Raw genomic sequence first — 10744 nt, 5'->3', positions numbered from 1 at the left:
TATTCCATCCTTAATTTCTTCTCTAACCTACTAGTTTTTGAGCAAGGTGTTGTTCAGTTTCCATGTGTTTGATTTTTTTCCTTTCTTTTTGTGTTGTTGATTTCCACTTTTATGGCTTTATGGTCAGAAAAGATGCTTTGTAATATTTCAATGTTTTGGATTTTGTTAAGGCTTGCTTTATGGCCTAATACGTGGTGTATTCTGGAGAAAGTTCCATGTGTGTTGGAAAAGAAAGTAAACTTGGCTGCTGTTGGGTGCAGTGTTCGGTATATGTTTATGAGATCAAATTGGTTGATTGTAGCATTTAGCTCTTCCGTGTCTTGTTAAGCTTCTTTCTGGATGTTCTGTCCTTCACCGAAAGTGGTGTGTTGAAGTCTCCTACTACTAATGTGGAGCCGTCTATCTCTCTTTCAGTGCTATTAGAGTTTGTTTTAATGTATCTTGCAGCCCTGTCATTGGGTGCATAAATATTTATTATAGTCATGTCCTCCTGGTGTATTGGCCCTTTAATCATTATATAGTGCCCTTCCTTATCCTTTGTGGTGGATTTTACTTCAAAGTCTATTTCGTCAGAGATTAATTTTGCCACTCCTGCTCTTTTTTGAGTGCTGTTTGCTTGATATATTTCTTTCCATCCTTTGAATTTTAGTTTGTTTGTGTCTTTAAGTCTAAGGTGTGTCTCTTGTAGGAAGCATATAGATGGATCATGTTTTTTAATCCAATATGCCACTCTCTGTCACTTTATTGGTGCATTTAGTCCATTTACATTCAGTGTAATTATTCATAGCTATGAGTTTAGTGCTGTCCTTTTGATGTCTTTTTGGTGGGTTGTTCACAGTTTTTGTTTTTGTGTTCCACTTAATTTTCTGTGCTGAGTCATTTTTCTTTTCATCTTTTTCATTGTTGTTGATTTTGTGTTTGCTGACTGCTTATATTTTTCTAGTTTTTTATTTTGACTTGTAGGAGTGTTAATTTCCTTTGTGGTTACCTTAATATTTACCCTATTTTTCTAAGTTCATACCAATATTTTGTTTCTTTATATCACCTTGACTTCCTCTCCATATGAAAAATCTATGTCTACATTTTTTAACTCCCTCTTTTTTGTTTTAATGCTGTCATCTTTTACATATTGACATCTGTTTCCCTAGTTTCAGTGTTTTAGCTTTGATTTACTTTTGTGACTTCCCTATCTGGGTTGATATCTGGTTGCTCTGTCTTGTGTTCTAGTTTTGGGTTGTTATCTGATTTTCTAACTGGAGGACTCCTTTTAGTATTTCTTGTAATTTTTGTTTGGTTTTTGCAAATTCCCAAAATTTCTGTTTATCTGGAAATGCCCTAATTTTGCCATCATATTTGAGAGACAGTTTTGCTGGATATATAATTCTTGGCTGATGGTTATTTTCCTTCAACGCTTTATATATGTCATCCCATTGCCTTCTTGCCTGCATGGTTTCTGCTTAGTAATACAAGCTTATTCTTACTGACTGTCCTTTGTAGATGACTTTTCATTTATCCCTAGCTGCTCTTAAAATTCTGTTTATCTTTGGTTTTTGCAAGTTTGATTATAATATCTTTTGGTGACTTTCTTTCGGGATCTACCTCAGGTGGAGTTTGATGAGCATCTTGGATAGATATCTTCTCATCTTTCACAATAACAGGAAGTTTTCTGTCAACAAATCTTCAACAATTCTCTCTGTGTTTTCTGTTATCCCCTCCCCTCCGTTCTGGTACTCCAATCACTCATAGGTTATTCCTCTTGATAGAATCCCACAAAATTCTTAAGTTTTCTTCATTTTTTTAAAAATCCTTTTATCTGCTTTTTCCTCAAATAAGTTGGTGTGAAGCGCTTTATCTTCAGTCTCACTAATTCTGACATCCATTGCCTCAGTTCTGCTCCTATGGCTTTCTATTGAGTTGTCTAATTCTGAAATTTTATTGTTAATCTTCTGGATTTCTGACTGCTGTCTCTCAAGTTTTCTTGCAGCCTGTTAAATTTGTCATTATGCTCTTCTCTAATCTTTCTAATTTTGTCTGTTGTGTGTTCTGTGTTTTGCTTAATTTCCTTCCTAATTTCTTGAAGAGTTTTGTATGTTAATCTTTTGTATTCTGCCTCTTGTAATTCCAAGATATTTTCCTCCTCTGGAAAATTTCTAGATTCTTTATTTTGGGAGGTTGCTGAAGTCATCATGGTTTGCCTCTTTATGTGATTTGGTATTGACTGTTGTCTCCGAGCCATCAATAAGTTCTTATATTTATTTATTTTATGGTGGCTTACTGTGTCCTAGGTTCTTGTTTTGATATGCCCAAATAGGCTGCTCGCGTGAGCTATTCCAGTCACCGGTGCCCCTTATGCTCCAATGTCCTGCCCCCAGGTGGCCAGACCTGCCACTATGTATGTGAGCCCAGGAGTCTGCCCACTCCTCCTGTATGGATTAAACTCAGGTGTTCAGGTAGTTGGCCACCAAGTGTGTGGTGCAGGCTCTCACCTACAGTTCTAGACAGGCATGGGTGATTGGTGTAGGCACAGGCATCCGGCTACAGCAGGGGGACACAGGCTGAGCAAGGCAGGGGGACAATGGCCACCCCCAAGAGTCCAGGAGGAAAGCGTGTCCCTGTTCCCCAGAGCATGTAGATGGTTGGTTTTTGCAGCTGGACTATGAGCACCCAGTGCTTTTGGCTGTAAGGACTGAGGGGCACCTCTTATTCTTGGGTACCTGTCACAGGAGGTTAGGTGGTGTGGTAGAGCCATCGGTCCTCAGGCCCATGATGTGGGTAGGTGAAGACCCTTCTTAATAGCCAGAACAGTGGCAAATGTCACGAACCTGCCACTTCACACCTGAAACAGTTCAAGTTAGACTTCTGGTATATACCATGTTTTACTGTAGTAATGAGGGCCTATGCTGTTAAAATGGGCCCACACAAGTCTCTGCAGGGGGAAAGGCACTCAGAGTCTGTGGATCCCTTATGCCTGTGCCTAGGCAAATTAGCTGTGCCTACCATGGGTTCCTGGCTTAGGGGACCTGGCAGTTTATTTTATCTCCTCTTTGTTAATTTGTTCACTCTCCAAGGCAGGGAGAATGGCTCCGGGCATGTGACAGATCCTACTTCTGGCCCAGGGGCCTCGCCAATTGCTGAAACTGGCTCTGGACCCAGTGCAGAGCAGGGAGAGGGGAGGTAAATAGGATAGAGGTTTTTTCCTCAGGGGGGTGTTTTTGATCTGCACGGTAGGCCATATGCAAGTACTTATCTTTCACCATTCAAGGGCTGCTTCTCACTGGTTCTGGGTGGCAAAGTAGACTCTCTGGCGCTGGGTATCTCCCAGTGTGGACAATGTGCCTCCTGAGCACTGCTGCTTGCCTGCCTCACTGCTCACCCATGAGCTGATCTGACCTGAAGGACTCAGGCTCTCACCAGGTCAAGTCTGGCAACTCCTTGCTGCTTCCGAACCATCTCTCCCTCCCCCTGCCACTGAGTCCGTTTCCTCAACTTTGCCTTAGATGTTCAGGGCTCCTAGATTGTCATATATAATTGACTCACTTGTTTTTTCTGATCTTTGTTGTAAGAGGGTCCCCCGGAAGCATCTGACTACTTTGCCATCTCAGTCCAGCCCTCTAAAATTCAGTTCTTAAGGTGAACTTGTCATCATTCAAGGATTCAATTTCCACTTGTGGCTAGGGAATACAATATTGGATAGTGCAGATATAAAAGAAAATCATCATTCTACCTCCTATGAAAACAGTCGTAATGAATAATAAAAATAATAGCTAATATTTATTAAGCATTCACAATGTGGAAAGCACTTCAGTGGATTATCTTATTTAATCCTCACATTAGCTGTATAAATTAAGGCTTATTATCTTCACTTTGCAAATGAGGAAATCATTCCTTAGAAACGTAGAACAATTTACTTACCTAAGCTCAAATATCTGCTAAATGTCAGAGACTGTTTTACATTGCCTTTTGAAGATTGTATTTTCAATAAATGATTGCAACAATCTTGACATTCGCACATGCTCTTCCAGTTATTCTCTCTCCTTAAACTTGGGCATGCCTTTGTTATTGCCTCAGTGGAAGCGATATTCTATCCTTAATGCAAATGATGTTATATACAGTGGAAATTACTTTCAAGGATAGGTCACAGAAGATGATAAAGCCTCACCCTGGTTCCCTCTTGTGACACTAGCTCTTGGAAGTCAGCTGCCATGCTGTGAGGGTGCCCAGGCCACATAATGGAGCCATGACTAGATATTCTAGCTGACAGTCATTGCTGAGGTCTCAACCAGCAACCAGCATCAACTGCCATACATCCGAGTGAGGAAGCCTTCGAGATGACTCTAGTCCCAGCTGCTAACTTATTGCAACTTGGGAGATCCATCAGGAAAATTGTCTACTTGATCTAAATCAACCCTGAGAACCATGAGAGATAATAATAATAATAAATTACTGTGGTTGTTTGCTGTCACTAAGCTTGGGGTGATTTGTTATGCAATAATAGATAATTGAAACAATGCACCTTTCAGTCAATTATGCAAAAAGCTTTATTTCAGACAACCAGTTAATATTCGTTTGCTTTCTTTGTGCATTGATGCATTGATAGTAACAAATGAACATATAATAAATGGATTATTCTTTTTATATTCTGACTCAAATTTTGTAGAACAAGAATCGACAAGGAAAAGTCAAACCAATTTTTTGCGAATTTTAAAAAAATAAATATATTTAAAAAGTTGAATGTTGTCCAAAAAAACTGTTTCTTAAGTAGTTCTGCAAAGTTTATTAGAAATTTCCATATTTGGATTTTAAAGTCTAGACTTCTTATGTCTTTATTTATTCTGGTTGCTAGATAAGTTGCCTTATTTGCATTATTTCCAAAGATGTGAAAAAATCATTTTGATTTTTTAATTTAAGAGCAAACATATTTAATCATCTCCACTGAAAAATAGACAAAATATTTTACAGGAAAATAATTTATTCCTATTGCAAGAAGCACAAAGTATAGTCAATGAAAACATACAACTTTGTCATATTTTTATGTTCTAGAATCAATTTTTGCATTGACATACGTTCATCATAAATCTAAGAAGGACCTTATTATTTTTTGTAAATTTTAAAATTTTATAGATGTATTTTTTAGTAAGACTAAATTTTCTAAAGATTATTTTTCATTTGGAGGTAAAAATAGCTTATAATCAAACTTTGAAAGTGGATATTCCCTTCTTTCCAATTTGATCATGTCTTGAGAAACTGGGCAATAGTGTCATAATAAAACAGGTTACAAATTGACAGTTTATATGCTTTAAAATTATCTCCAACAGTTACAGTCCCCTTTCTCAACAGCATCATTTCTTCTAAAGCAGAGATGGGAGACAAGAATCAGGAGTTAACAGGATGGAGGACTTTGGAGCCATGTTTATAGATTCATGTTAATTTATTGTTTAGTTTATTCACTATGGCTTAAGGGGCAAGCAAACTTTATCACCTACTAATCCCATCATCTTCAAGACTGTTTAGTAGACAATAACAAATACTAAGCAAACAAATCTTTTGATCTATTTCAATCTACTTCTGATTAATTCAGGTAACAAAAGCTTATAAAAGTGATTCCGTGTATATCCTGCATCTACATCTTTCCCTATATATAAAATATTTTTCCCCATCTATGTCTACATCTACATGTAAAATTGGGGAAAAAATTCCACCACCCCTGTTGTATTCTCTGAACAGGGAAAGAAAAGTAAAAGCATTTGGAATGATAAGGGAGTCCCATCTAAAGACTTTGATCTGGGTATGTTGAAGAAAATGTGTAGTCGAAAGCTTCTGCATTTCTTTGTGTGACTTAAGACTGATATCTCAATAGACAACTGTTCTGTTTTCAAGATTGTCCTGCTGCACATTTCTTATCCATAGGCCTCAAAGTCTACATAGCATTGTGAACACTAGCAGTAAAGAGTTCTACTCCTTCTGCAGTCACCAGCAAATTATGAGGGAATATTTTTGTGCCCTTGTCGTTAGCTCTCCTGGGAATGAATCAGCATAAACATATAAATTCATGTAGAGAGTTTGGAGGAGTCCTGCCTCTCAGGCTGCTGATAACAAGCAACTTCTCTAAATCAGAACGCTACAGAAGCTGCCCCATGGGACTTCTCAGAAGCCTCACATTTGGAATTTTCAGGAAATTTCTTACCCAGTCACATAGCCAGAGGGGCCTGTCTGCCCATCTCTGGCCCTCTTTCCTCCTAGAAAAGACATGCAGCATTCTACCCTAATGCACACCCACACTTCTTTGAAAAGTATTCACCCCTCCCACTTATCTTGCTGAATAAGCCATCACAGCCATTTATCTCCATTGCCTGAAGACTCCTCCAAGCTTCCAATTACATGGGTGAAGTAAACTCCCTTAAAGTGTGCTCATCTATTCTAACGTGAAAAATAAATTTACGTAGATTTGAAAGGAACTCACATCCACTAACAATATTGATTCACTTAGACCAAGATAGCAAACTAATAGAGGACAAACAGGAAGTGTAAAAATGTGAAGCCCTTTGGATGTAATGTATTAAGTGAATTGTGGTGAACTAGAAAATATATCCATTGTACCAGACTGAAGTTCTCCAGTTTTTGGCATATTAATCTGGACTTCACCAATAAATATTACACAAAATTAAAATCTCTGGATATATATATGTATTTGTGGCTCAAAAGAGATAATTCAATTCAGGTCAAAAGGCCCAATCTAACAGAGTGTTCCATACAGAAAACAGGAGAAAGCTTAAAAAAAATTCTAGGCAATATCTTTTGAAATGCACTGATAAAACAAGTGCATAGTTTCATAAAAAAGGAATAATTTCTCAATGTTATAGGATTTTTTTTAATTGCCAGAAAATATACATCAGTAAATGCATTCAGTTGCAGAATACACAATGTTAAAAACATAGGTATATAAAACATAAGTTAATGTCACTAAACTGTACATGTGAAGAAGGTTGAAATGGCAAATGTTTTGTCACATATATATTTACCACAATAAAAATATTTACATCTGTATCTATATCTAAATCTATAGTTATTTATCCATCTATCTAATATATTTTATAATTTTTAAACAGGAAATATGCATTGTCTTCAAATGTTCATGGCACATTTCAAATAGTGATCATGTATTAAGTCACAAAGAAAATTACCAGTTTCCAAATACTTGCTAAGTGTTTTTCACACATTACTCCTCATAGAACCCCATAAAGTTGATACTAGTATTTTGAGAAATTTAAAAATGATCTGAGGTCACAAAGTTAATAGTGGATCCAGTTTTGAACACTGATCAAACTTCTTAACATTTAAAAAATTGTCAGAGATCTATCTCCAAAACTGGAATTGCAGGACCAAAATTCATATTATTTTTTATATGAGTTCTACTAAACTGTCAAGTAATAAATAATTCCTATGTTATTTAAACCATTACATAGTATAGACAGAGAAGGAAACCACCCTAACACATTTATAGATTTAGAGTGAACTGATTATAAAACATGAGAAAGTTTGAAAAAAAGAGTTAGCAATAGCCATACTTCACTTATGAATAGAAATTCCTCCTTTATTTGATAAATATTTAACTCTCTACTATGTGCAAGGTACTGTGTTAGGTGTCAAAATCCAAAACAAAGCAATAGTCAATGTCATATTAACTAGATGACTACATAAACATTTCCACATCTAACTTGTCCACTACTTTGCCTACAGCATCTAACACAATGTCTGCTACATATTAGACATTCAAATATTTATTGACTTAAAAACTTAATGAAAGTGTGGGACTAGCTAAGGGATTTCTGGGAAAAATGTTAGGACTTGCACTAAATTATCAAAACCTATTTTAAAGCTATAAAACTCAAGAGTGTTGAACTGATAGACAAATTGATCAATGAAACAGAGTCCAGAAACAGAATAAAACATATATGAGAATTTATGTGATAAAGGTAGTGTTTCAAGTAACTAGGGAGAAAGAATGAATTATTCAATAAATTGTATTAGAATAATTAGCCATTTGGAAAAAGCTAATATCTAGCTCACACTACCATTTACAGAAATAGATTCCAGGTAGAGGAAAAATTTAAATACAAACCAAAAAGAAAACATGGAAAGTCTTAAAAAATATTAGAAATATGTAAAAATATGATTCTAAGACTATAAATTTAAAAAGGGAAATTTAGGCAGATTTTAATCTAGAAAAATATTTTTAATCTATGTGACAAAAGATACTATAAAGAAATTTAGAGGGCTAGTAACAAACTGGGAAATACTTTTACAAATACACATGTCAAACAAAAGATTAGTGTCTATAATACATAAGAATCCATAAAACAAAAATAAATGAAAAACTCATTAAAAAATAAATGAACACTACAATAATTCACAAAAGAATTGTAGATTGTCCATAAACATATGAAAAACTTCACATTTGCTATTCAAAGAAATAACAAATTTAAATATGTTCTTCCCATCACTTCATCAAAGATTAAAAATATAAATAGTACCTAGTACTAGAAAGAGTATGCTCCTATACTTGGTGCAAGTGTAAATTTGTGAAGTATGTTCAGAGGACTGCTGGAAATATTATTTAAAAACAAAACCATTAACTTATAAAATCCATTCTTCAAATTTATTCTACCCAAACATTTGTACAAATTAGAATAATAATCAGAGACATTGTTTTAATAAAATATTGGACAGATGCATCATGCCATCCCTCTGCAGCAAAGACCAAAAAACTAAGTAAAAGAGATACAAACAATCCTGGAAACTTAAGCATCAAATGAAGGGATAAAGAAATAGACCAAACACCAAATGACAGATGAAACTGATGGAAAACAGAGAATGAGGAGACATACAGAGTGGAGGTCACCTGCTAACTAACATTGCCATGTTGGGGCACAGCAAGCAATGACTCTGGATGGGGAGTATAGGAAGGCAACTTCACGGAGCTCCAACAGGAGACAGAGCACCCAGTAACCAGAAAAACACGCTTTCCCACTCCTCACCCTTCTGCCTCATATGCCACCTCCTCTCCTTCTTGACATGCACCACCTGGCTAGATAGCTACCGGCCTGCCACCAGCCAGGTCTGCCCTGCCCCCACCTGCTGGCTCCTATCTCACCAGTTTTTTTTACCATTCTTCCTTTACTTTCGCCTTCCCACCTAGCCCTGTACACCACCATCACCCCTTCCACATGGGCTACACTGTGCCGCTTGGCTAGAGAGCTACTGGCCCACTGTCACCCCAGGTCTGCCCCAGCCCCACTCACTGGCTCCTCCCACACCAGTTTTTTTTTCTTTTCCCTTTCTTTCTCCTTCCCACCTAACCCCATACGCCATCACCACCCCCTCCCTGTGTGCAATGCCATAACTATCACCTAGAGACTGACCTGCCCACTGTCACCACAGGTCTGTCCAGCCCCTACCTGCTGGCTCCTGCCATGCCATTTCTTTTTTTTCCCTTTCCTCCTTTTCTTTCTCCCTCCTACCTAGCCCCATACCCCACATCTACCCATTCTAACTGAGCCACACTGCAATGTCTTGGCTAGAGAGTCATTGACAAGCCACCAGCCTGGGTCACCCCACCTGCTGATTCCCGCCATGCCATTTTTTCTTCTCTTTCTTCCTTTTCTTTCTCTCTATCACCTAGGCCCCTATGCCACCTCCCCCCCACTCACAGGGCCACGCCACACTAAGACAGATAGAGAGCCACCAGCCTGCCGATTTCTCCCTCGCATCTAACCCCATACTCCACCTCCCCCCTTCACACCAGCTCCAAGGTCCACCCTGTCCCCACCTGCTAGCTATGTTTTTTTCCTCTCCCTCATTTCTTTTCTTTCTTTCCCCACCTAGCCCTGTACACCACCCTTCCTTTCCACTGGCCCTTGTCAAGCTACTTTTATCTGAGATTAGTATTGCCACTTCTGCCATTTTTTGGTTACTGTTTGACTGATATATTTTTCTATCCTTTGATTTTTAATATATTTATGTCTTTGTGTCTAACGTGTGTCTCTTATAGACAGCATATGGATGGGTTGTGCTTTTTTATCCATTCTGCCACTCTGTCTCTTTACAGTGTATTTAAGCCATTTACACTCAATGTGATTATTGATAGGTAAGTGTTTATTGTTGTCATATTCTCGTGCTTTCTTTGGTGGTGCTGACGTTTCTTTGTTCCTCTTAGTTTATTGTGCTGAGTTCCTTTTTTGGAACTTTTCTTTTCTTTTCTTTCGTTATTATAGATTTGGTGTTTACTGAAACTTTAAATTTTTCTTCGTTTTTATTCTGATGAGTAGGTTTGTTAACTTTCTTTTTTGTTAGCTTGAAATTTACCCTTATTTTGCTAAGCTTGATCCAGTCTTTTATTACTTGATATCACCTTGAATTCCTTTCTATTTAAAAGATCTACACCTGCACTGTTTATTCCCCCTTTTATTGTTTTGACTTTAAGGCAATATCAACCATAAAAGAAAAGGAAGAACATTATATAATGATTAAAGGAACAATTCACCAGGAAGACGTAACCTTAATAAATATCTATGCACCCAATGACAGGCCTCCCAAATACATAAAACAAACTCTAACAGCACCGAAAAGGGAAATACATAGTTCCACAATAACAGTAGGAGACTTCAACCTATCACTGTCAGTAAAGGACAAAAATTCTAGAAAGAAACACAAGAAAGATGCAGAATATCTAAAGGCCAAAATCAAC

The sequence above is a fragment of the Trichechus manatus genome, unplaced genomic scaffold (genome assembly GCF_000243295.1).
Source record: "Trichechus manatus latirostris isolate Lorelei unplaced genomic scaffold, TriManLat1.0 scaffold00051, whole genome shotgun sequence".
Lineage (NCBI taxonomy): Eukaryota > Metazoa > Chordata > Mammalia > Sirenia > Trichechidae > Trichechus > Trichechus manatus.
Note: the sequence above shows the minus strand (reverse complement) of the source record.